This window comes from Pteronotus mesoamericanus, unplaced genomic scaffold (genome assembly GCF_021234165.1).
Source record: "Pteronotus mesoamericanus isolate MK-2021 breed Mesoamerican mustached bat unplaced genomic scaffold, CSHL_Meso_final scaffold_54, whole genome shotgun sequence".
Lineage (NCBI taxonomy): Eukaryota > Metazoa > Chordata > Mammalia > Chiroptera > Mormoopidae > Pteronotus > Pteronotus mesoamericanus.
In genome coordinates this window covers 60803952-60831469 of record NW_026555321.1, presented here as the reverse complement: position 1 = coordinate 60831469, position 27518 = coordinate 60803952, and positions in this window count along the sequence as shown.

Genomic DNA, 27518 nt, shown 5'->3' with positions numbered 1-27518 from the left:
CCATTTTGGCTTTGTCCATAGATCCTTTATACATGTTCCTTGACTTGACTTACCTCCTTCTTTTCCCCATTGGTTCCATATAAACTTTTTGAATATTTATTCTAGTTCTGTAAAATATGCCACTGGTATTTTAATAAAAATTATTTTGAATGAATAGATAGCTCGGGGTAATATGGACATTTTAATGATGTCAATTATTCCAATGCAGGAACATTGTATGTGCTTCCACTTATTTGTATCTCCCTCAGTTTCTTCAATGTTCCTAGTTTTCTGAGTACAGATCTTTTACCTCCTTGGGTAAATTTATTCCTAGGTACCTTATTATTTTTTTGTTGTTGTTGTTGCAATAGGAAATGAGATATTTTTCATTTTCTCTTTTTGATAGTTCATTACTGGTGTATAAAAATGCCATCAACTTCTGGGTATTAACTTTGCATCCTGCTATTCCGCCGATTTCATTTATTAGGTATAGTAGTTTTTAGGTGGAGTCTTTGGAGTTTTTTATGTACAGTATCCTGTCATCTGCAAATAATGACAGTTTTATTGCACTTTCCTCTTTCCAATTTGCATGTTATTTATTTCTTATTCTTGTCTTTTCGCTGTGGCTAGGACTTCCAGAACTACGTTGAATAAGAGTGGTGAAAGACATTCTTGTCTTGTTCCTAATCTTAATGGAAACTATTGGTCTTTGCCCATTGAGAATGATGTTAGCTGTAGGTTTTTCATATATGGCTTTTATACCCACTTTGCTGAGAGTTCTTATTATACATGGATGCTGGATTTTATTGAATGCTTTTCCTGAATCTATTGAGCTGTGGCCATGTGATTTTTGTCTTTCATTTTGTTTATGTAATATATCACATTATTGATTCATAAATATTGTACCAACCTTGCATCCCTGGAATAAACCCCACTTGATCATGGTGTATGGTCTTTATAATGTATTGCTGGATCCAGTTTGTTGGTATTTTGTTGAGGATTTTAGCATCTATGTTCATCAGGGATATTTGCTTATAATTTTCTTTGTTGTATCTTATCTGGTTTTGGAATTAGGATAATACTGGCCTGATAAAAAGATATTGGAAGTCTTCCCTCTTCTTGAATTTGTTGAAATAGTTTGAGAAGGATCAGTATTAATTCTTCTTTGAATGATTGGTAAAATTAGCTTGTGAAGCCACCTGGTCCAGGACTTCTGAGTGCTGGGAGTTTTTTTTAATGCTTCAATTTCATTAGTTGTAAGTTTATTCAGGTTTTCTGCTTTTTCCTGATTCAGTTTTGGAAGTTTGTATGTGTCTAGAAATCTATTTTGCCCAGGTTTTCCATTTCTTGTCATATAAATGTTCATAGTAATTTCTTACAGTACCTTGTTTTGTGGTAACAGTTGTTTCTTCACCTCTTTCATTATTGGTTTTATTTATTTGGGACCACTCTCTTTTTTCCTTTCTTTATTTTTTTCTTTTCTGATAAACCTGGTTAAAGGTTTATCAATATTGTTTACCTTTTAAAAAAAACCCCAGCTCCTGGTTTCATTGATTTTCTGGGGTTTTTGTTTATTTGTTTGTTTGTTTCTTTTTTGGCCTCTATGTTGTTAACTTCCACTCTTATCTCAATTATTTCCTTCCTTCTTCTTGCTATGTGCTTAGCTATTGTTTTTCTAGTTCTTTTAGGTGTAGGTTTAGCTTGTTTATTTGAGATTTTTCTTGTTTCCTGAGCTAGGCCTGTAGAGCTATGAACTCCCTGAGGTCTGCTTTCACTGTGCCCCATAGGTCTTGGGTTGTTGTGTGCTCATTTTCATTTGTTTCCAGATATTTTTGATATCCTTTTTGATCTCATTGATAATACATTCATTTTTTAATAATATGCTATTTACCCTCCAAGTATTTGAGTGTTTTGAGTCTTTTTATTAATGTTGATTTCTAATTCCATGTCATTGTGATCCAGGAGAATGCTTGATGTGATTTCAATCTTGAATATATTAAAACTTGTTTTGTGACTTAACATGTAGTCTGTCTTTGAAAATGATCCCTGTGCACTTGATAAGAATGTACATTCTTCTGGTTTGGGATGAAATATTGCATAAATATAAATTATATACATTTTATCTAGTGTGTTTTTTTAATGTCACTAGCTCTTTGTTGATATTTTGTCTGGAAGCTCTACCCATTGATGACAGTGAGGTGTTAAAATCCCATACTATGACAGTATAGCTGTCAGTCCCTTCCTTAAAGTCAAAAAGGTTTTCTTTATGTGCTCCTATATTAGCTATATATATGTTGACAAAGGTTATGTCTTCTTGCTGGAATGATCACTTTAGCATTAAGTAGTGATGTTCTTCTTCTCCTGTTATGGCTTTTTTTTTTTTTTTCTGAAGTCTATTTTGTCTGATACAAGTATTGCTATTCCAGCTTTTGTTTGTTTGTCTGTCTGTTTCCATTTGCATCGTATATATTTTTCTCCATCTCTTTACTCTCAGCTTGTGGAAATATTTTTTTCTGAGGTTGGGTCTTTGGTAGACAGCATACATATATGGGTCATGTTTTCTTAAGTATTTAGCTACTCTATATCTTTTGATTTAAACATTAATTCATTTATATTTAAGGTTATTATAGAGAGGTACTTATTTATTGCCATTTTTATTGTACCTGTCTTCTCTCTTCCTATTTCTTCTTCTTTTTGAAAAAAGCCCTTTAACATTTCTCACAATGTTGGTTTAGTGGTAATGAGCTCCTTTAACTTTTTGTTGTTGTTGTTGTTGTTGTCTTGGAAGCTCTTTATTTGCCTTTAATTTTAAATCATAGTCTTACTGGGTAGAGTAATGTTGGTTATATGTTGTTAACTTTCATCACTTTGAATACTTCATGCCAATCCCTTCTGACAGTAGTTGTTCTGTTGAGAAATCAGCTGACAGTCTTACTGGAACTCCCTTGTAAGTAACTGTCTCTCTCTTATTGAATTTAAAATTTGTCTTTGTCTTTAATCTTTGCCATTTGAATTATGACTTACCTTGGTATGGGTCTTTTTGGGTTCATCTTTATTGGGACTCTCTGTGCTTCCTGAACTTGTGTGACCTTTTCCTTCACCAGGTTAGGAAAGTTTTCTGTCATTATTTTTTCAAATATATCTCTCCCTTGATCACACTCATCCTTTCTGACATGCCTATGAAGTGGATGTTGTTATGCTTGATGTTATCTCAAAGGTCCCTTAGACTTTCCTCATTTTTCTTTGTTTTTTTAATTTAATTTTAATTTATTTTTTCAAATACATTTGTCTCTGCCTACTTCCCACCACTTTCCCTTGCCCCCTCCCTCCTTCACTCCCTCAGCTCTTCCTCTTTGGCTCATTTTTCTTAAAATCTTTTTTTTTTCTCATTTTCTCTTCAGGTTGTTACTGTTATCTTATTTGCTAATTTGCTTATTTGATCCTCTGCTTCATCTAACCTGATGTTGATTCCTGCAAACAAATTCTTCATTTCAGATATTGTAATCTTCATTTCCAGTTGGTTCTTGTTTATGGTTTCTATATCCTTTTTAATGATTACTATCTCTTTATGTAAGTTATCACTGAGATTATCCATTTTTCCCCCAAGGTCTTTTAGCATCCTCATAACCATTATTTTAAACTTTGCCTCTGGTATTTTTGTTGTTTCCATTTCATCTATTTCTTTTAATTTTTTTGTGGGGATTTCTGTTGTTCTTTTTGTTGGGACATTTTCTTTGTTGTCTCTCTGTGTGTTAGGTAGGTGTGCTGTGTCTTCTGAACCTGCTTTGGTGGTTTTATGATAAAGGTGTCTTGCTGATGTCAGTTGCACAATCCTTTGGAGCTCCTAAACTCTGTGGTCCAGGAGCGTTTCTTATGGTTTCTGTCTCCCCACCTTGTTGTAGTTGAGACTTGAATGTTGTTGGCTCTTTCATCAGTTGAATTATCCCTTCAGGCTGGAAGACTGTAAGAGTAACCCTCAACCCCTGTGTGTGAGATGCTGTGCAGGAGTTGACCCTTGATATGGCATTGCTCCCAGCAAGGTGTACTGATTATGTGACTAGTTGGTTGGAGCTTTGGTGTGAGCTGAACCCCACCACTAGTTTTGTTGGTTCTGGGTCACTTGAATGGGGTTCATATACAGGTCACTGTCAGACATTATGTGTACTTATGTGCCCTGGGTTACTTATCTGTAGCTATGAAGCTGTTCAGTATTTTTGTCTGTGTCTACTGCACCTACATGTACATGTGAGTAGCTGATGTGTAAAAGAGTCAGCTTCTTCATGCTTGGAGCTGGTGGTAGCTCTGTATAAAAGCCAAGGTTCTTTGAGGTCCATCTTCACTTTTCAGTCACTCTGCCTCTTCCTGGGGCTGCCTGGTCTTGCTCTTGAGCATTTTAATGAGGTACTATAGGATGAGCACAGGCCTGCTGGCAGGTTTCCCATTTGTAGGTCACACGGTCTGTAGGGAAACTAGTGAGGGGAGACTAGCCCCTGCTCAAAGTCAAACCCCTCAGTCTTTTCCAGAGACCCCAGCACTTGCTTTCCTAATAGGGATTGCTGCTGATTCAGGATGGATAACTTCAGCTTTCCCCTTTGCAGGAATGAGCTCAGCAGCTCTGGACTTCAGGGGTAGATAAAAAGAATCTCCCTCTGGAGCTGATGTTGGACCAGCTTGCAGGTGGAGGATAAACTCTCCATCTCATTCCCAGACCTCAGTAGGAATGTAAACTTTCTGTTCCATTCCCACGTAGTAACCTCCAAGGATCTTACACTTTGAAAGACCCTTTTCTGAGTTGGTCTCCCTTCAACCTGTAGAAATGTACCAAGTGGGGATATCATGCCATGGCAGAGTTTTTATGCAGTTTCCCCTTTTGGGGTGGTGTCTGGAAACCTGTAGAAGGGAGGCAGGCAGTCCTTCCTCTTCCTGGGATAGTGTAGGCTAAAACTGGGTTTGCCTCCCTGCAAAGTATCCAAGCAGCTCAGCTTTTGCTTCTCTCACTCCCAGACAGCAGCTTCCTCAGGAAGCAGTCAAAAACTCTCTGCTCCATGGAACACCTAATTTGCTGGCAAACCAACTTGGGCAGAGTTCCCAAACCCCTGTTAGCACAGTTTCCTAATCTCTCCAAAAGCTGGCCTTGAAACTGGAAAAATCAGCATTTGTGCTGCTTGTCACTACCAGAATCAATAAGTAAAGACAAGGATTGAATCCTTACGGGCACTTTATTCAGATGCCAGTGACCTGAGAAGACAGTAGGTTATATAGCTTCAAAAACCACCTTAACATCTCAACTCAAGCCAACTTCTTTTTAGAAAAAATGAAAGGGTAGGTAAGGGGTTTGGGAAAATGTTAAGAAGATAAGAGTTGCTGTCTAGCGACAATTTTCCTAGTATTTCCTTATTTGCTGATTAACAATTCTTTATCTGCATTATGGACATTCCCTCCTTGGAGCACAGTGGCTCAGACTCCATCTCAATCACTTGCAGACCTCCTGGGACACAAAGGTTTAATTCCTTGTTGACTTTCTGGAGTCATATAGGCCGTGCATCCCTGTTCCTGGAATAACAGTTTTTCACATGAATTAATATCATTTGAGCCTATCGACTATAACTGAAGATAAAATCTTTAATTCTTGAGTTCCCCTGTCAGTCTCAATGGGAAAGGACCTGAAGACCCAGTATGGCTTGGTGTGGCTGCAAAAAGTTTAGAACCAGCCAAAAATAAATTTTCAGCTCTGCTAGGTTCCTCTCTGAAGCAGCCACAGCAGGCGTGGCCCACGGTGTGAATCAGGGCATCATCTGTGTGCTCAGAAGGGAGAAACCGGTCCTTTCTCCAAAGCCACTGTGGACAAAGAGGGGCCACATACAAAAACTAACAAGCTTAGAGCAGACCTATGTGCCAACTGTACAAGTGCAGAAATCTAATCACAGTGGATATTCTGAAATTAAAACTTATAAACAGAGACAAATGTATTTTAAAAGTAAATAAATTAAAAAAAATTATTAACTAAAAGCAGGTCATGGTGGACTGTCATTGTCCTAGGCTACAATCTTCCCTGACAAAAGTCAGGGATATTTACCTTCAATAAGCCTGTCTAGTTTCTCCTTGCATCTATAACATACCTTTGGAATGTCAAGGTAACTTCCCTACTCCAAACCACTAGGGTACAACCACTTCTCCAGAGCAGAGAGCACAAATACACTCATTGTTATTGTTATGGTGTTAATTGTTGACTGCTTACCCACCTATGTAAAAAAAGTATGTGTTTATCATTTTATTTATTATCCAATCCCAAAGGTTTCCCTGCCTCACTTTTTCCATCCCCTGATTTATTACCAATGGATTTTATGTAACCCTCTATGCCTACTATTTTTATTGTAATGTATATATAAGGAGAGAGAAGATGGCGGAGGAGTGAATGGGAGTCAAGCTAACCTCCTCCCAAAACCAAACTGGAATTGCAACTAAATAATGGAGTAATCACCTGGAAAGCAGTGGAGCGATAGTGGAAGAGGAGCCTTGGTGCTGCGGATAGTGGATTAGACTTTCACACAACCCAAAGGGTGAGAAGTGGGTGGAGGCTCAAGAGGGTGGGCTGGGTTCCCATGGGCACTGGCACCAGAGGGACATTGAAATGACCAGTTAGCTCCCCCCGAGAAGAACGGGGTCTGAATCATACACAGGAACCCCTAAACTACAGCAGCTAAAGCCAAGAAAATACAGACAAAACGCAACCCTAAAAAGCTTAGGGCCACTCTCTGCCAGATACAGGTGGCTGAGGATGAAAAGAGACATTTAAAGGGCCAACGCAAAAGTTGCAGCGGCAGTCACCCTCCTTGATCTCTGGGTAGAGGCGGCAGCAGGGCGGGCTGGTGCCTGGGAAAAGACTGGTGAGGAAAATTTTGTGAAGAGAACTGACACGGTGGCCAGTGGAACCCCGGTGATGGCACGCCTACCACTCTGCAGCTACCATCTCACTCAGGCATAAGGAAATCAACTAACCTGCCTTTTGTGCACTCTGCACACAGCTTGTAACCATGTGAGCTGTGGGGCTGAGTGCAGACTGGCTGGGAGAGCCTCGAGGAGAGACTGAAGACTGAGACGTTGGGAAAAGAATGGGAGGAGGAACCGGGGAATCCAGACTCCCTCCCCGTTCTGTAGTCTCCATTGTGGGCTGCAAAGGCATGACCTCAAAGAGGCATAAGTGGGGTGCGCATGAACCAGACTGCCTGCAATTGAAACGCAGTCCACGGGGGGGTGGATCCTTGACTGAAGGGGTCACGGAACTGCCCAGAGACCCCTGAGGAGAGACTAAAAACTGAGGCATTGGGGAAAGAATGGGAGGAGGAACCAGGGAGTCCTGACTCCTCCTCGCCCTAGTCTCCATTGGGCGGGAAGAGGCCACTCCCCCAAAGAGCCAAAAGTCGAAAAGCACACATAGACACCCCCAAACACCCAGTGCAGGCGCGCACACTTGTTCTGAGTGACCAGCGAGGATTGGTGAGCGTGTGTGTGACCAGGCGGGCTGGCGAATGCTTGCACCGTCTGGCAAGGCATCCCACAGATTGGCACCAATACGGCCAGCGAGGGAGAGCACAGAACTGTAAGGGTAGATGTAAATCGCCTCTCGGAATGCAAAGGGGCCCACAGAATTAGTAGAGCTGCCCAGAGTCCCTGGAGGAGAGACCAGAGACAGGATTAACCAGAGAGTCCTGGAGCTGACTTCCTCCCATTTCTTTAGTCCCCATTTGGCGAGAGCAAGCAAAGCACCCAAAGAGCCAAAAGCGGGAAAAATACACAATAGAAGACCCTAAACTGACCAGAGCCGGGGAGCTCGCTGGCCAGGGGGGACGTATCAGTACGTGAGGTCACGAATAAGCCCCCTGGTCTGGGGCAAGCACATGCGAGCACAGGCGGGCCTGGGATTCTGCTGCGCTGGGAGTGCGCTCAAGCAGCCCACATGAGAGTGCAGAGAGATACAAAAAATAGCCCAGCCCTGACCGAAGGGGTCACAGAGCTGCCCCAAGAAGGAGTCAGACACAGACATTAGACTCCTGGAAGGCTCAAACAAACAACCCAAGGCCCTATAGGGTCAACAACTGACATCATCAGAGGCAGGCACAGAAAGAAAAGTAAAGGACAAAAATACTTAACAGAATCTCACAAAAAAGGGAAGAAAAAAAATTCCCCCCAAAAGAGTGGAAAAGGGGACTCCCCACAGAGAGAGCTAAATGAAATAGAGGCAAGGGAACTATCAGATAGAGAACTAAAAACAATGGTTCTAAGGAAGCTCAATGAGCTCATCCAGCTCAAAGAAAACTATGAGAAACTGCAGAGAAGCTATAAGGATCTTACAGCAAACTATATCAGCCTGGAAAAGGACTTAGAAAGTATCAAAACACACAAGAAGATATGAAGAATACCACTTCTGATTTGAAGAACCCAGTAGAAGGAATCCAAAGCAGGCTGGAGGAAGCCGAGGATCGAATCAGTGAAATGGAGGACAAGGTAGAAAGAAGCTCCCAGAAAGAACAAGAAATGGAAAAACAGCTCAAAAAGAATGAAGAGGAATTTAGGGAAATACAGGACAACCTGAAACCCAATAATATCCGTATAATTGGGATACCAGAAGGAGAAGAAGAGGAGCAAGGGATAGAGAACCTCCTCGAAAAAGTAAACATGGAAAATTTCCCAGATTTGAGGAGAGAAAGGCTCTCATGGATCCAGGAGGCACAGAGGACCCCACTCAAGAGGGACTCAAAGAGGTCCACTCCAAGACACATCATCATTAAAATGGCAAATGTCACAGACAAAGAGAATCCTCAAGGAACCAAGGGAGAAGGAGAAAGTAACATACAAGAGGGCCCCCATATGCCTAGGAGCTGATTTCTCAACAGAAACACTAGAAGCCAGAATGCAATGGCAACAAATATTCCAAGCAATGAAAAGCAAGGGCCTACAGCCAAGGCTGCTCTACCCGGCTAGGCTCTCCATCAAAAGAGAGGGGGAAATACGGAGTTTCCCAGACAAGAGAAGGCTAAAAGAATACATCTCTACCAAACGAGCACTCCAAGATATGCTAAGGGGACTGGTTTAAGCAGATGAAGGAAAAGAATGAGAGTGAGAGGAACACAGGTACAAAGAGAAAAGATGAGTAAGTTTCTATCAGTAATATCTCTCGATGTGAATGGACTCAATGCCCCAATCAAAAGACACAGGGTAGCTGAATGGATAAGAAAACATGACCCACAGAGATGCTGTCTCCAAGAGACCAACCTCAGAGCAAGCGACCTACACAGATTGAAAGTAAAGGGATGGAAAAAAATTATCCAAGTAAATGGGCATGAGAAAAAGGCCGGGGCTGCCATACTTGTATCAGACAAAGTAGATTTCAAAACAAAGGCCATAAAAAGAAACCCAGAGGGGCACTTTATATTACTTAAAGGAATAATCTATCAAGAAGACATCAACATTGAAAACTTATATGCTCCCAATATAGGAGCCCCCAAGTTTATAAGGAAATTGTTGGATGACTTCAAAAAAGATATAAACAGCAACACACTGATAGTAGGGGATTTCAACACCCCAATGTCAAAAATGGACAGATCTTCCAACAAAACATTAATAAACATATTGTGGTGCTGAATGATGCACTGAGTCAAAGAGAGTTAACTGACATATAGAGAACCTTACAACCCAAAGAAGCAAAATGCACATTCTTTTCAAATTCTCATGGCAGTTTCTCAAAGATAGACCACATGATAAGACAGAAAGCAAACCTCAGCACATTTAGGAAAATTGAAATAATACCAAACTTTTTCTCGGTCCACAAGGCCTTGAAACTCGAAGACAACCTCAAAGAGAAACTTCAAAAACTTGCAAACTCATGTCGACTCAACAGTACACTATTAAACAATGAATGGGTCAATAATGAGATAAGAGAAGATATCAAAAATTTTCTGGAAACAAATGAAAATGAACAGACAACAGTCAAAAACCTTTGGGACACAGCAAAGACTGTCTGGAGAGGGAAGTTCATAGCAACACAGGCTTACCTAAAAAAGATAGAAACATTTCAAATAAAAGACCTAACACTACAACTTCAAGAACTGGAGAAACAACAACAAATAAATCCCAGAGCAAGTCGAAGGAAGGATATAGTCAAGATTAGAGCAGAACGGAAATACATAGAGACGAAATGAACAATTCAGAAGATCAACGATGCCAGAAACTGGTTCCTTGAAAAGATAAATAAAGTCAACAAGACTTTAAGTAGACTCATCAGTAAAATAAAGGAGATAATCCTAATAAATAATATCAGAAACAAAAGAGGAGAAATAACAACTGATACCACAGTAATACAAAGGATTGTCAGAAACTACTATGGAAAATTATATGCCAAGAAATTTGAAAACTTTGATGAAATGGACAAATTTTTAGAAAAGTATAATCTTCCAACACTGAAGGAGGAAGAAACAGAAAGCTTGAACAGACCGATAACAGCTGGGGAAATTGAAGCAGTAATCAAGCAACTCCCTGCACACAAAAGCCCAGGGCTGGACGGTTTCCCAGGAGAATTTTACAAAACATTTAAGAAAGAGCTAACCCCTGTCCTTCTCAGACTTTTCCAAAAAATCCAAGAGGAGGGAAGACTCCCAGACTCTTTCTATGAGGCCAGTATCACCCTGATCCCAAAACCAGATAAGGACCCTACAAAGAAAGAAAACAGACCAATATCGCTGATGAACATAGATGCTAAAATCCTCAACAAAATATTGGCAAACCGCATCCAGCAATACATTCAAAATATTATCCACCACAATCAAGTGGGATTCATCCCAGGGATGCAGGGATGGTTCAATATACGCAAATCAGTAAACGTGATATATCACATAAATAAGACATAAGACAAAAACCACATGACCATCGCAATAGATGCAGAAAAAGCATTGGATAAGGTACAGCACCCATTATGATCAAAACACTCCACAAAATGGAAATAAATGGGGCATTCCTCAATGTAATAAAGGCCATGTATGAAAAACCTACAGCCAATATCATACTCAACAGCCAAAAACTGAAAGCCTTCCCACTAAGATCGGGAACTTCACAAGGATGTCCGCTCCCACTGCTTCTTTTCAACATCGTATTGGAAGTCCTAGCCACAGCGGTCAGACAAGAGAAAGAGATAAAAGGCATCCAAATAGGAAAGGAGGAAGTAAAACTATCATTCTTTGCAGATGACATGAGAGTGTACATAGAGAATCCTGTAGACTCTATCGAAAAACTCATCAACTTAATAAGTGAATTTGGCAAAGGAGTAGGATACAAAGTTAACATTCAGAAATCAAAGGCATTTTTGTACACCAGCAATGCAATAGAAGAAGAAGAAATCAGATAAAATATACCATTCGGTATAGCAAGAAGAAAAATGAAGTACCTAGGGATAAATTTAACCAAAGACGTAAAAGACATGTACGCGGAAAACTATAAAACATTGAAGAAAGAAATTAAGGAAGACACAAATAAATGGAAGCATATACCGTGCTCATGGATTGGAAGAATTAATATCATGAAAATGTCCATATTACCCAAAGCAATTTATAGATTCAACACAAATCCTATTAAGATACCAAAAACATGTTTCACAGAAATAGAACAAGACATTTCAAAAATTTATATGGAACCATAAACGACCCTGAATAGCCTCAGCAATTTTGAGAAAGAAACAAAAAGTAGGAGGGATCACAATACTGGACATCAAACTCTACTACAAAGCCAGTATACTAAAAACAATCTGTTACTGCACAAGAACAGACCCATAGACCAGTGGAAAAGAATAGAAAGCCCAGAAATAAGTCCAGGTCTCTATGGCCATCTAATATTTGACAAAGGGGGCAGAAGCATAAAATGGAGCAATAATAACCTCTTCAACGAATGGTGTTGGGAGAGTTGGACGGCTACATGCAAAAAATTGAATTGGATCATCAGCTGACACCATTCACAAAAATAAACTCAAGATGGATAAAAGACTTAAATATAAGTTGCAACACCATCAAAGTCCTAGAGGAGAACATTGGCAGGAAACTCTCAGATATCCCACGCAGCCATTTTTTCACTGATATGTCTCCTAAAGCAAGGGACATAAAGGAAAGAGTAGATAAGTGGGACCTCATCAGAATAAGAAGCTTCTGCACGGCGAAAGAAAACATCAGCAAAATGAAAAGGGAGCCAACCGTATGGGAAAATATATTCGCTAATGATCCATCAGATAGAGGTTTAATCTCCAAGGTATATAAAGTACTCACTCAACTCTACTCCAAGAAGACAAACAATCCAATCCAAAAATGGGCAAAGGACCTGGGCAGATGCTTTTCCAAGGAGGAGATACAGAGGGCCCAGAGGCATTTGAAAGGATGCTCTGCATCACTAACCATCAGAGAAATGCAGATCAAAACCACCATGAGGTATCACCTCACGCCGTTCAGAATGGCCATCATAAACATTTCAACCAAAAACAGGTGCTGGCGAGGCTGTGGAGAAAAGGGAACCCTAGTCCACTGGTGGTGGGAATGCAGACTGGTGCATCCACTGTGGAAAGCAGTGTAGAATTTCCTCAAAAAGCTGAAAATGGATCTGCCTTTTGATCCAGTGATTCCCCTGCTGGGAGTATACTCTAAGAGCACCAAAACGCCAGTACAAAAGAACCTATGCACCCCAATGTTCATAGCAGCACAATTTACAAGAACCAAGTGTTGGAAGCAACCTAGATGCCCATCAGTCGATGATTGGATCTAAAAGTAATGGTACATATACACAATGGAATACTACGCAGTAGAAAGAAAAAAAGAATTACTAAACTTTGCGACAGCATGGATGGAACTGGAGAGCATTATGCTAAGCGAAATAAGCTAGGGAACGATAGACAAATACCATATGATCTCACCTATAAGCGGAACCTAACCAACAATACAAAGATGCAAGGAAAATACGACCAGCAACACTGAAAGGAAACGAAATCAACAGAGACAAGACGGAAGGAGAGGGGGGTGGGGAAAAGGAAGGGAAGGGGAAAGTCAAGGAACATATAGCAAGGACTCATGGACAAAACCAAAGTGGAAGAGCTGAGGAGGGAAGGAGGGAGGGGGCAAGGGAAAGTGGTGGCGGGTAGGAAGAGACAAATATATTTGAAAAGTTAGCAATAGATAAAAATAAGAAAAAAATAAAAAGAATAAAAGAAAAAAAGAAAATGTTATAAACAATACATACTTTTAAATATTATCTTACCTGGTCTGAGTTACCAGTGCACTTTTTTCTATTATAGTGAAATATATTTCAATTAATCAAGCCAATCTCTTCTTTATTTTTTTTTAAATAGAAATATTCTCCTGCTTCATGATTTAGCTTTCTAGAAAGTAGCTGCCATTTCGTCTGTTACAAAATATATATTAATACCAGAATGAAATTTATCAAGGAAGAAAGATGGCAAAAGAAGTTTGAAAGAAGGCTGGGTATCTATGTTGGTTTTATCACCAGTCCGGGCACATACAAAAATTAACTAGTGAATGAATAAATAATTGGAGGAACAAATTGGTGTTTTTCCCTCTCCCTCACCTCTAAAAATCCATAAATGGAAACATTTTCTGAGTTTAAAAAATTAAAAGTAATAATAGAAAAATAAATCATGACAGCCATAGAGTCTCAAGGATTCTTTACACATAAATGCTGAATGAGGAAATTTTCACATGGGTGAACTGCGATTAGTAGAAATAATTGCCGAAGAGAACAGAGATTTATTGTATCATCAAATTTAAGTGATTATTATTTTATGAAGTGCTCCCTGTGGTTCCATAAATAAGTTTACCTGATTGCATTCACAACACATTCACAATGAGCAGTGCTGTGGAACTGTTTTGATTTCCACTAAAATGCAGGATACTCAGACGCTTTTGCCATTTTTTTCTCCAAATCCAAATAACTAATTACAGGAAACTCTGCCTTATCTGATAACTTAGTTCTGTAATTCTTAGATTCTAATTGAATTAAAATATACAGAAGAGTCATAGTAATCCTTTGAATCTGCAAAAAAACAATAATAATAATATCAAAATGATAGGTCATGCAATTTCATTTATTTTATTTTTAGGATGAAAATGATTTCTACATTTGTGTTTGTCAGCAGAATAGTTATTTACAAATTAACCCTATGAAAATGTAAAAAACACATCTTAAGTGACATCTGTATTAATTGAATAAAGCTGGCATTATTTGCAAATCTGTACTTCAGTAATAATAAGATCAAAATAATAAGTCACACAATTTAAAAGTTTTTTTCCCTCATGATCTCTGTTAAGCTATAAAATATTAAAGAGTAATAATTTTATATATTAATGTAACCATAGGACAGATATGTTAAAAGTTGTTATTTAAGATTAAACTGAATACTCTTGCTTTCAAATTAGACACATTTAAAGTGTTTCAAGAGCTATGGCATAAACATAGTGAGATTCTAAATCTTTACACTTTTCTCATTTCTATGATTAAAAAAGTGTAAAAGGGGAGAATAAAATTTGATTTCTATGCTTATTCTTTATAGAGGTAAAAAATTTATTTTTCCTATAGAAGGCAGAGATTCTGAAATAGATGAAGCAGTATTTATCACATCCATAGGTCCTGGGTGTGCCTCACCAGCCAAGAAACCATCGACAGCTGACAATCTAAAGAGATCTGAGTACCTAATTTAATAAGACTATAGAAACACTACAAGAGAAAAACTAGCTGGTCCTAACGATTGTTTATTTTTAATCTCCAGCTTGCAACTTCGCTGTCCTAAAGTTTAGGCAACTTTACTTATTGCTACAAATGTGTAAAAAATGACCCTAATATGGCAAGAAATAATCATTATTTTTAGCTTTCATTTTCTTTTCATTTATAGGTTCATATTTTACAACAATTTTAAGTATTTAACACATTTAAAAGAACATGCTTTTACATTGTTGGTAGTATTGTAATCCACATAGTAATTATGGCAAGCATTACACTCTTTTCAATCAGAATTTTCAATTCATTCTGAATATAATTAAAAGAAAGTATTAAAAGATAATTTTTAAGAAAAAATAAAATCATCATTTATATACAGGTGCAAAAATAAGCACATTAAAGAATTACTTTATTCATATGAGATGCAAGAAACCAGGCAGATGTTACTGGTTCAGAGAAAATAACACCAATATACATGGAATAAGGAAGTCAAGATGAAAAGTGGAACTGGGGACAAAATTAATTTTCCATTGAAATAATTTTTTCAACAATTCACCCTCTTAAAAAATAATCTTTTTTTTTTCTGCACAAAACTTTATTTGAATTGTTCACAAACTTTGCAAGAAAAAGAACATGCATATTTTCTATCTAGTACCCTTTATTTTTTTTTTTAACCAAGGATTTACTTTTTATTTATTTATTTATTTTTAATTAATTTATTTACTTTTTATTTTTTATTTTTTTCCTTCTTTTATTTCATTTTTTTATATATTAATTTATTTACTTTTTAAATACATTTGTCTCTGCCTTCCCCCCACCTCTTTCCCTTGCCCCCTCCCACCTTCCCTCCCTCAGCTCTTCCCCTTTGGTTTTGTCCATGAGTCCTTGCTATATGTTCCTTGACTTTCCCCTTCCCTTCCCTTTCCCTGACCCCCCCCTTCCCTCTTGTCTCTGTTGATTTCTTTTCCTTTCAGTGTTGCTGGTCATATTTTCCTTGCTTCTTTGCATTGTTGGTTAAGTTCCGCTTATAGGTGAGATCATATGGTATTTGTCTTTCGCCCCCTGGCTTATTTCGCATAGCATGATGCTCTCCAGTTCCATCCATGCTGTCGCAAAGTTTAGTACTTCTTTTTTTCTTTCTGCTGCGTAGTATTCCATCGTGTATATGTACCATAATTTTTTGATCCAGTCATCTACTGATGGGCATTTAGGTTGCTTCCAACACTTGGCTATTGTAAATTGTGCTGCTATGAACATTGGGGTGCATAGGTTCTTTGGTATTGGCGTTTTGGTGTTCTCAGGGTATAGTCCCAGCAGGGGAAACGCTGGATCAAAAGGCAGTTCCATTTTCAGCTTTCTGAGGAAATTCCACACTGCTTTCCATAGTGGCTGCACCAGTCTGCATTCCCACCAACAGTGGACTAGAGTTCCCTTTTCTCCTCAGCCTCGCCAGCACCTGTTGTTTGTGGATCTGTTTATGATGGCCATTCTGACCTGTGTGAGGTGATTCCCTCATGGTGGTTTTGATCTGCATTTCTCTGATGGCTAGTGATGCAGAGCATCCTTTCAAATGCCTCTGGGCCCTCTGTATCTCCTCCTTAGAAAAGCATCTGCCCAGGTCCTTTGCCCATTTTTTGATTGGATCGTTTGTCTTCTTGGAGTAAAGTCGAGTGAGTTCTTTGTATATCTTGGAGATCAAACCTCTATCTGATGTATGATTGGCAAATATATTTTCCCAAATGGTTGGCTCCCTTTTCATTTTGCTGATGTTTTCTTTCGCTGTGCAGAAGCTTCTTATTTTGATGAGGTCCCACTTGTTTATTCTTTCCTTTCTGTCCCTTGCTTTAGGAGACATATCAGTGAAAAAATGGCTGCGTGGGATATCTGAGAGTTTCTTGACAATGTTCTCCTCTAGGACTTTGATGGTGTTGCGACTTATATTTAAGTCTTTTATCCATCTTGAGTTTATTTTTGTGAATGGTGTCAGCTGATGATCCAATTTCAATTTTTTGCATGTAGCCATCCAGCTCTCCCAACATCATTTGTTGAAGAGGCTGTTATTGCCCCATTTTATGCTTCTGCCCCCTTTGTCAAATATTAGATGTCCATAGAGACCTGGGCTTATTTCTGGGCTTTCTATTCTGTTCCACTGGTCTATGGGTCTGTTCTTGTGCCAGTACCAGATTGTTTTGAGTATAGTGGCTTTGTAGTAGAGTTTGATGTCCGGTATTGTGATCCGTCCTACTTTGCTTTTCTTTCTCAAAATTGCTGCGGCTATTCGAGGTCGTTTATGGTTCCATATAAATTTTTGAAATGTCTGTTCTATTTCTGTGAAATACGTCATTGGTATCTTAATAGGGATTGCGTTGAATCTATAAATTGCTTTTGGTAGTATGGACATTTTAAGGATATTAATTCTTCCAATCCATGTGCACGGTATATGCTTCCATTTATTTCTGTCTTCCTTAATTTCTTTTTTCAATGTTGCATAGTTTCCTGCATACAGATCTTTTGTGTCTTTGGTTAATTTATCCCTAGGTACTTTACCTTTTTTCGTGCTATATCGAATGGTATATTTTTTCTGATTTCTTCTTCTTCTATTGCATTGCTGGTGTACAGAAACGCCTTTGATTTCTGAATGTTGACTTTGTATCCTGCTGTTTTGCCAAATTCACTTATTAGGCTGAGGAGTTTTTTGGTAGAGTCTACAGGGTTCTCTATGTACACTATCATGTCATCTGCAAACAATGATAGTTTTACTTCCTCCTTTCCTATTTGGATGCCTTTTATATCTTTCTTTTGTCTGACTGCTGTGGCTAGGACTTCCAATACGATGTTGAAAAGAAGCGGTGAGAGTGGACATCCTTGTCGTGTTCCCGATCTTAGTGGGAAAGCTTTCAGTTTTTGCCCGTTGAGTATGATATTGGCTGTAGGTTTTTCATATATGGCCTTTATTACGTTGAGGATGCCCCATTTATTCCAATTTTGCTGAGTATTTGATCATAAATGGGTGCTGTACCTTGTCAAATGCTTTTTCTGCATCTATCGAGATGATCATGTGGTTTTTGTCTTTTCTTTGATTTATGTGGTGTATCACGTTTACTGATTTGTGTATATTGAACCATCTCTGCATGCCTGGGATGAATCCCACATGATTGTGGTGGATAATCTTTTGAATGTATTGCTGGACGTGGTTTGCCAATATTTTGTTGAGGATTTTAGCATCCATGTTCATCAGCGAAATTGGCTTGTAGTTTTCTTTCTTTGTAGGGTCTTTATCTGGTTTTGGGATCAGGATGATGCTGGCCTCATAGAAGGAGTCTGGGAGTCTTCCCTCCTCTTGGATTTTTTGGAATAGTCTGAGAAGGACAGGGGTTAGCTCTTCCTTAAATGTTTTGTAAAATTCTCCTGGGAAACCGTCTGGCCCTGGGCTTTTGTGTGCTGGGAGTTTCTTGTTTACTGCTTCAATTTCCCCAACTGTTATCGGTCTGTTCAAGCTTTCTGTTTCTTCCTCCTTCAGTGTTGGAAGATTATACTTTTCTAAAAATTTGTCCATTTCATCAAGATTTTCAAATTTCTTGGCATATAATTGTTCATAATAGTTTCTGATAATCATTTGTATTTTTGTGGTATCAGTTGTTATTTCTCCTCTTTCATTTCTGATATTATTAATTTGGGTCCTCTCCCTTTTTTTCTTGATGAGTCTGCTTAAAGGTTTGTCCACTTTATGAATCTTTTCAAAGAACCAGCTTCTGGATTGGTTGATCCTCTGAATTGTTCCTTTTGTCTCTATGTCATTCAGTTCTGCTCTAATCTTGACTATTTCCTTCCTTCTACTTGTTCTGGGATTTATTTGTTGTTGTTTCTCCAGTTCTTCAAGTTGGAGTGTTAGGTCTTTTATTTGAAATGTGTCTATCTTTTTAAGGTAAGCCTGTATTGCTATTAACTTCCCTCTCAGGACCGCCATTGCTGTGTCCCATAGGTTTTGGACAGTTGTCTGTTCATTTTCATTTGTTTCCAGAAATTTTTTGATTTCTTCTCTTATCTCATTATTTGCCCATTCATTGTTTAATAGTGTACTGTTCAGTCTCCATGAGTTTCCAAGTTTTTGAAGTTTCTCTTTGAGTTTGATTTCAAGTTTCAAGGCCTTGTGGTCTGAGAAAAAGTTTGGAATTATTTCAATTTTCCTGAATTTACTGAGGCTTGCTTTGTGTCCTATCATGTGGTCTATCTTTGAAAAACTGCCATGAGCATTTGAAAAGAATGTGTATTTTTCTTCTTTGGGATGTAAGATTCTATATATGTCAGTTAAGTCTCTTTGATTCAGTGTGTCATTCAGCGCCACGATATGTTTATTAATGTTTTGTTTGGAAGATCTGTCCATTTTTGACAGTGGGGTGTTGTAATCCCCTACTATCAGTGTGTTGCTATCTATATCTTTTTTGAAGTCATCCAACATTTTCCTTATAAACTTGGGGGCTCCTCTATTGGGAGCATGTAAGTTTACAATGTTGATGTCTTCTTCATAGATTCTTCCTTTAAGTATGATAAAGTGCCCCTCTGGGTCTCTCTTTATGGCCTTTGCTTTGAAATCTACTTTGTCTGATACAAGTATGGCAACGGCAGCCTTTTTTTCATGTCCATTTGCTTGGAATATTATTTTCCATCCCTTTACTTTCAATCTGTGTAGGTCTTTTGCTCTGAGGTGGGTCTCTTGTAGGCAGCATATGTGTGGGTCATGTTTTCTTATCCATTCAGCTACCCTGTGTTTTTGATTGGGGCATTTAATCCATTCACATTGAGAGATATTACTGATAGAAACTTACTCATCTTTTCTCTTTGTACCTGTGTTCCTCTCACTCTCATTCTTTTCCTTCATCTGCTTAAACCAGTCCCCTTAGCATATCTTGGAGTGCTGATTTGGTAGAGATGTATTCTTTTAGCCTTCTTTTGTCTGGGAATCTCCGTATTTCTCCTTCTCTTTTGATGGAGAGCCTAGCCGGGTAGAGCAGCCTTGGCTGTAGGCCCTTGCTTTTCATGGCTTGGAATATTTGTTGCCATTCCCTTCTGGCTTGTAGTGTTTCTGTTGAGAATTCAGCTCCTAGGCGTATCGGGGCCCCCTTGTATGTTACTTTCTCCTTCTCCCTTGCTGCCTTGAGGATTCTCTCTTTGTCTTTGACATTTGCCATTTTAATGATGATGTGTCTTGGAGTGGACCTCCTTGGGTCCTTCTTGATTGGGGTCCTCTGTGCCTCCTGGATCCATGAGAGCCTTTCTCTCCTCAAATTAGGGAAATTTTCCATCATTACATTTTCGAAGAGGTTCTCTATTCCTTGCTCCTCTTCTTCTTCTCCTTCCGGTATCCCTATTATACGGATATTATTACGTTTCAGGTTGTCCTGCATTTCCCTAAATGCTTCTTCATTCTTTTTGAGCCATTTTTCCATTTCTTGTTCTTTCTGGGAGCTTTTTTCTACCTTGTCCTCCATCTCACTGATCGATCCTCAGCTTCATCCAGCCTGCTTTGGATTCCTTCTACTGTGTTCTTCAATTCAGAAATGGTATTCTTCATATCCTCCTGTATCTTCTTGATAGTTTCTATGTCCTTTTCCAGGCTGATATAGTTTGCTGTAAGATCCTGATAGTTTCTCTGCAGTTTCTCATAGTTATCTTTGAGCTGGCTGAGCTCATTGAGCTTCCTTAGAACCATTGTTTTAAATTCCATATCTGAGAGTTCCCTTGCCTCTATTTCATTTAGCTCTCTCTGTGGGGAGTCCCCTTTTCCACTCATTTGGGGGGAACTTCTTTTTCTTCCCATTTTTGTGAGAGTCTGTTAAATATTTTTGTCCTTTACTTTTCTTTCTGGGCTTACCTCTGATGATGTCAGTTGTTGACCCTATAGGGCCTTGGGTTGTTTGTTTGAGCCTTTCAGGAGTCTAATGCCTGTGTCTGACTCCTGCTTGGAGCAGCTCTGTGACCCCTTCGCTCAGGGCTGGGCTATTTTTTGGGATCTCTCTGCGCTCTCACGAGAGCTCCTTGAGCGTGTTCCCAGCGCGACAGGGTCCCCCACCTGCCTGGGCTCGCATGTGTTTGCCCCAGACCAGGGCGCTTATTCGCGACCTCCCATGCTCATCTGGCCTCCCTGGCACGCGAGCTTCGTGGCACTGGTCCGTTTAGGGTCTTCTATTGTGTGTCTTCTCCGCTTTTGTTTCTTTGGGTGCGTTGCTTGCCCTTGCCAAATGGGTACTACGGAAATGGGAGGAAATCAGCTCTAGGACTCTCTGGTTAATCCTGTTTCTGGTCTTTCCTCCAGGGACTCTGGGCAGCTCTACTTATTTTGTGGGCTGCTCCGCAATCGTGGCGGGTAGGTCAATTTACGCCTGCCCTTGCCCCTCTGTGCAATCCCTCGCAGGCAGTATGGGTGCCAGTCTGTGTGAGGCCTTGCCGGCAGGTGCAAGCGTTCGCCAGCCCGCGTGGGTCACACACACGCTCGCCAACCCTCGCCAGTCACTCGGCGCAAGTGTGCGCGCCTGCTCTGGGTGTTTTGGGGGTTTCTATGTTTGCTTTTCAGCTTTTGGCTCTTTGGGGTTGTGGCCTCTTCCCGCGCAATGGAGACTTCGGCAAGGAGAAGGAGTCGGGACTCCCCGGTTCCTCCTCCCGTTCTTTCCCCAATGCCTCCGTCTCCAGTCTCTCCTCAAGTCTCTCCCAGCCAGTCTGCACTCAGCCCCGTAGCTCACAGGCGTACAAGCTGTGTGGGGAGCGCACAAAAGGCAGGTTAATTGATTCTCTTATGCCTGAGCGATATGGTAGCTGGCGAGTGGGAAGTGCGTTATCACCCGGGCTCCACCGGCCGCAGTCTCAGTTCTCTTCACAAAGTTTTCCTCACCAGTCTTTTCCCAGACACCAGCCCACCCTGCTGCCGCCTCTACCCAGCGATCAAGGAGGGTGGCTGCCGCTGCAACTTTTGTGTTTGCCCTTTAAATGTCTTTTTGCATCCCCAGCCACCTGTCTCTGGCAGAGAGCGCCCCTAAGCTCTTTGGGGTTGCGTTTTGTCTGTATTTTCTTGGCTTTAGCTGCTGTAGTTTAGGGGTTCCTGTTTATGATTCAGACCCCGTTCTTCTCGGGGGGACGCTAACTGGCCGTTTCAATGTCCCTCTGGTGCCAGTGCCCGTGCGCACCCAGACCACCCTCTCGAGCCTCCACCGCACTTCTCACCCGTTGCGATATGTGAGAGTCGAATCCACTGTCCGCGGCACCAAGGCTCCTCTCCCACTATCGCTCCACTGCTTTCCAGGTGATTACTCCATTATTTAGTTGCAATTCCAGTTTGGTTTTGGGAGGAGGTCAGCGTGACTCCCTTTCACTCCTCCGCCATTTTTTTTCCTCTCCCTTAAAAAATAATCTTGAAGAAATCTTTACATTTCATTAGATTTAGCCTGATTATTCACATAGGCACAGCAAAAGTGTTAATTTGCTAAATGGGCCTTCCTATGATTTTTTGCTGAAAATTTTCATGAGGAATCTCAGATTGTGCTTTTAAAAGCTTCTTGAGGCTCAGCAGCCCAGCCTAGAGTTCACCATTTCATGACACCTGCAGTACCTATTTATTTGGGTGAATTTATCTTTCCTGTAGGTTTTCAAGATAAACAGTTTAGATTTTCCTCAAAAAGCTAAAAATGGAACTTATGACCCAGCAATTCCACTGCTGGGATTATACCCTAAGAATCCAAAAAAAAACATTTCAAAAGAACCTATGCACCCCAATGTTAATAGCAGCACAATTTATAGTAGCCAAGTGCTGGAAGCAACCTAAATGCCGATCAGTAAATGAGTGGACCAAACAACTATGGTATATTTACACAATGGAATACTACACAGCAGAAAGAAAGAGCTACTACCATTCGCAATGGAGAGCATTATTCTAGGTGAAATAAGCCAAGAGGTGAAAGGCAAATACCATATGATCTCACCTATAAGTGGAACCTAACCAACAAAACAAACAAGCAAGGAAAATATAACCAGCAACATTGAAAGAAAAAAGAAACCAACAGAATCAAGAGGGAAGGAGAAAGGGAGGGGCAGGGAAAGGGAAGGAAAGGGTCTAGTCAAGGAACATGTATAAAGGATCCATGGACAAAGCCAAAGTGGGAAAGGATTGAGGAGGGAGGTGGGGGCGGGAGGCAGGGGAAAGTGGTGCCAGGAAGGTGAAGACAAATGTATTTGAACAACAAAAAAATAAAATAATAAAATAAAATAAAATGAATAAAATAAAATAAAATAAAATAAAATAAAATAAAATAAAATAAAATAAAATAAAACAAAGAAAAAAAATATCCAGCCTGAGTCTGCCGGGAAGTGGCCTTCACTTACCTGTAAGAGTGGTGCTGTTATTATAGGTAACAGCTAGGAATGAGCAGCCAGAGGCAAAACAAAGCAGGGCCTCCACCATTACAAGCTAACAAAGAACTTAAGACAGGAGGCTGGGAACAAAAAATAGACATGTCTCACCCATTGACCCAGCAGTCCTGAGCCTGGTCCAATAAGATTGCTTGGCATTCTGAACATCACAGGTGAAGCTTTCATAGAGCAGGAGGAGGGAAGCCTTTGACAGTCTGCATGTATCATCTCCACTAGCTGGGAAAGTCTTTATGACTGAATGTTAATCCCAAGGTCTGGAGAGGGTGAGGAGCAGGGGGAAGCTAGAAGCCAACTAAAGTGTGTAACCTCTGAACCCCAAATAGTTGACACACTTGGATTAGCCTAGTGCCTGCTTGTTGCCAGGTGGTCAAGGGTTTTAAACAAACTTACTAACAATTTTAGTTCCTCTATACATAGAGCATTAAGTCTAGTTATGTAGGGCATTCTGACTAGCTGGGTGCATGCCTATAATTTCATAAATAAACTTGCTGTCTTATTTCCACTATACATGTTTGTATCTTACTTGAATTTGTCTCTTGCAAGTAAGGCAAGAACTGAGGAATAAGCTTGATGGGCCCCCTGACTCGGGTCTCTCCCTGGTAACTGCCACTTTTCCCAAAAGGGCTCTGGAAGAATTGATTTCCTAAAATCAATTTTAGTTCCATCAAAGTGTCTGCTAAGACCTAACTAAATATGTATCCATCTTAAACATAACATTAACTATGATATTGCAGGCCAACATTTGCATAACTAAGGTTTCCAGTTATGACCTAGTAGGACAGATTGTCATTGCCTCTTCCATTAGCTGTATTGCTGTGAAGATTTTTAAAAAACATGCTATAAGATTTGCCAAATTCTGCCCCTGGATGGTGTGGCTCAGTGGACTGAGTGTGGCCAGAGAATCAAAGAGTTGCCTGTTCAATTCCCAATCAGGGCACATGCCTGGGTTGCAGGCCAGGTCTCCAGTAGGGGGCACACAAAAGGCAACTAACCATCGATGTTTTCCTCTCTTTCTCCCTGGTTCCCCTCTCTAAAATTAAATTAATTAAATCTTTAAAAACAAAATAAAAGAGTTTCCAAATTCTGAAGAACTCAGGTAGGTGAATAAGATATCATTAACAAATATTTCATTTCAGCTTACAAAAGTAAAATCTACTAGATTATCATGAGTTACAGAGCATTAAAAAAGAAAGAGGAAAGATTTCCTGATATATCCAGAAAATATACATTTAAACACCAACAATATTCCAAATAAAAATCAGTGAATTCAGTCCTGTGTGATTCTTTCCCACTGGACTTTGGATAAAGAACCTCATGAACCCATCATCACCTTATGACTAAAATTCTGGAACTCCTGACTCAGTTCCACTGGTATGGTCTGAGTTTGCTTCAGTGATGCCATCAAAAGTCTGGACTCAAAGTTCCCTGGCCATGTCCTGTTTAGAGGGCTCTCAGAGAGTACTCTGTTGAAGACAAAGCTTGTTGACCAAGTTCTAGAGCTCTCCCAAGTTGTAGAGCTCTCAAGGAAAGCATTGGAGAAACAGAAATTATAAACTATGTCCACAGATGACAAGATTCCAGGAGCTGGGCCTCACTTATTACTGATTGTTTTCAAAGTGAAAATCTTAATGAGGCTTCATAAGGAGGCAGATGCAGCTGACAGAGGAACAAAACAAGATAGTAATGTCAACCCCCCAAAAATACTTTAGACAAAATATTATTAAAAATCCTATTTTCAAAGAAGATAGTGAATGTTATTTCAATTTATAAAAATGAGTGCAATAACCTTTACAGGAAAATATCTTGATGTAAAAATAAGAATCCTGACACATTATGTCATGATTATACTGAGGATACATACTATGAGAACAGACCAAGAATACAGAAAAGATGTCAGGTAGAGATTCAGTAAGTCCACAGTGGGTCTCAACAGCTATACATTATCAAAACCAATAGGCAATTATTGTGAATCCCCAGTTTAAAGCTACGAACTTAGAAGATAATATATTCAAATTAAAGAAGTAGTGAGGCAACATTAACATTTGAAAATGTAACCGAAATTGTTATTGATACGGTACACTTCTGACCTCTAACCACAGTCAAAGCATATAGAAACATATCACTGACAACCAGGACACTAGTAAACCTCCAGGAACTGCCTATATGTTATTCTTTTTCTAAACTTTTTATATGACTGACAATTACCTAAACGAATGAAAGCATCTCTTCTGATTTAACAACTATCCCCATACATCTCATTAATATTAATATGTCAAATAAACCTCATTATTTTGTCTCTTTTTTAATAAAACAAAAACAAAACAAAACAAAAACAAAACAATACAAAATTGTTATGATTTACGAGGGCCCTTATGGGAAATTTCAGAAGTAGTTTTCAGAAGTAAATACTCTGAAAGTTATGTGATTTATTTTATATTTAAAATTTGAACTGAAAAAATGCAAAAAATGAAAAGTTAAGAGATTTTAACACTTAAGATAGATATCAGTTCAGTGTGCCTCAGAAAAAAATATTGCCCCTCATTTCAAAGTGACAATAAAATATTTGAAAATTAAACATAAAAAGTAACATGAACCTTTGTTGTCTTAAATAATCAAGGACATCAGAAAGTCAACATAAACCATAGAAACTTATTCTGGTAAGGCACAAAATCCTTATTATCTAAGCATATTATACAGAAAAAAATTGAATAATACTTCATGTTACTGGTGATGGCAATAAAAACTATACGACAAAAATAAGACTCCCAAAGTTAGGCACATTTTTCTAGAAGTTTAAAATATTTCATAGCTTTTTAAATTCAAGCATTAATGCAAGATCAAAAATATTCCTATCCAAATGTTCTCCACTACACTATTTTCTCTTCTGCAGCTAACTGACCCTTTGCTGTCAAATCAATGTTAGGGACTCAAAAGACCAGAATTAGCTTCATACTATCCCTAAAATGTTAGTAACATGCAACTCATTAATCATTGGTATTTTCAAATTAATTGATAAGTATTTAAAAAATTTTGTTTCAATTTCCAGCACACTGGCTGTCAATGATTATAACCTACAAAAGTTCTGGGGAACCTTCAATAAACCCATTGAGTGCAAAGGTATTCAGCGACCAAGTAACACTCCATTAGGAGAAAACTACTCTTTTCTTTAAAAAAAAGAAGTACGTCCATAGATGGATTTCTCTGGAAGTGTCGATCCTAAGTACAATCTCATTCCAGATTCCAGTATATAAACCATAAGTTTTAACCCCAGTAACTTCTATTTTAAAGAAAACTGGAGTGGACCCTGTGTCACAATTGGCATCCTTACAGCCCAGCACAACTCACAGTCATTGCCACATTTTATAGTAAACCTCCCCCAAAGTGGCGAATGTTAAGATATCCATGGACAGAATGAAAGATATAGTCTTTCTATAACATAAGAGAATAATATACAAAAACATACATAATTATGAATGCACATTTATTAGTTTAACAGCAATCTAAATTTATGAATTATCTAAATATCTTAGAAATTATCTTCAAATTGAAATGTTACAAAATATAATTAGTGGAAGTAAATTTTCAAGATAGTGAATCAACTTGCCTGAACACAAATCTACATTTTTCATAACCTTAAACATTAAGTAGAAGTTATGTTAACTTACTTGATAAATAAACCTAAGTTTCAGAAGAGCATACCCAAGTGAATAAAAATCTACACTAATATTTAACATTAATAGTCAGAATAAACACTTTTTTTAGTAAACCAAAATTATTAAACTAGTCTCATTTGTCATAATTTACCTAAATAATCTAAATTTAAATTCATAAAAACATTTTAAAGTTAGTTTCAATAAGAGCACTTTTTATTTATTTATTTTTTTAAATTTTATTTTTTTTAATTTATTTACTTTTTAAATACATTTGTCTCTGCCTCCCCCCACCTCTTTCCCTTGCCCTCTCCCACCTTCCCTCCCTCAGCTCTTCCTCTTTGGTTTTGTCCATGAGTCCTTGCTATATGTTCCTTGGCTTTCCCCTTCCCTTCCCTTTCCCTGCCCCCGCTTCCCTCTTGTCTCTGTTGATTTCTTTTCCTTTCAGTGTTGCTGGTCATATTTTCCTTGCATCTTTGCATTGTTGGTTAGGTTCCGCTTATAGGTGAGATCATATGGTATTTCTCTTTCGCCCCCTGGCTTAGTTCGCTTAGCATGATGCTCTCCAGTTCCATCCATGCTGTCGCAAAGTTTAGTACTTCTTTTTTTCTTTCTGCTGCGTAGTATTCCATTGTGTATATGTACCGTTACTTTTTGATCCAATCATCTACCAATGGGCATTTAGGTTGCTTCCAACACTTGGCTATTGTAAAT